Source organism: Gymnoscopelus braueri (genome assembly GCF_963280865.1).
Source record: "Gymnoscopelus braueri genome assembly, chromosome: 15".
Lineage (NCBI taxonomy): Eukaryota > Metazoa > Chordata > Actinopteri > Myctophiformes > Myctophidae > Gymnoscopelus > Gymnoscopelus braueri.
The window spans coordinates 9,419,506-9,420,457 of NC_137620.1; positions in this window are offsets into that span (position 1 = coordinate 9,419,506).

Consider the following 952-nt stretch of genomic DNA (forward strand, 5'->3'; position numbering starts at 1 on the left):
CTACCATAATCTGCATCACAAGATAGCCTCATAGGTTTAGTGTAAAGTCTGAAGGCAAGACACTAGATGCTCATGAGGAGCATAGGAGTTAGAGGTGGATGCTCCCTGAGGATGTTGTATGGAGGTGATAACCTTATTTCTTGGTAAACAAAAACAAAAAATCATTTCTGACCCTCTTATCTTTGATTTGTTGGACAGTTTATTGGGACAAAGCATCAGAGTGTGATGGTAACTTTCCACCAGTGAAAATATTGTAATAGAAACTTGACTTACAGAGATAGAGTGGAACAGCAATGTTGAGGAGAGCTAGAACAGCACAAAGCAATCCAACATCGACTCCAACCCGCTTGTACCGTCTTATGTCTGGAGGAGAAACGCACGCACGCACGCACGTACACACACACAAACTGTAAAGTTACTGCTTGATTGATTGATGGATGTACTTTATTTAGTAAGACATGAGAACAACAGTACATGGAAGTACAAATTCACAATACAAGGTCTACTAAACTGGAAGACTCATTAAGCACTGAGCTTGTTTAAGATGAGATCCCCATGCACACAAATCATGATGACATATAAGAGACAGACAGATATACACACTTCTATACAGAGCGTCATACAATCAGGTTACAGGTTACTGGTATGAAGAGTGAAAATAAAATGTACAAGAGAAGAAAAAAATGGGGAGGGGGGGGTTGGGGGGGTAGGTTAGGACTTGGACAGGGGCCATTTTCGAATTGCAGCCTCCTGAAGGTGTATCTTTAGGGCAGTTTTGAAAGTGAGTAGGGTTTTACACTTCTTTACTCCTTTTGGTAAAGGAGTAAAGGACGCACGCACGCACGCACGCACGCACGCACGCACGCACGCGAGCGCACACACACACACTACTCTCTATAGGGACACAGAGGGGAGGTTCAGGTCTTCAGTGAACAGGTTGGAGGATGTGTCT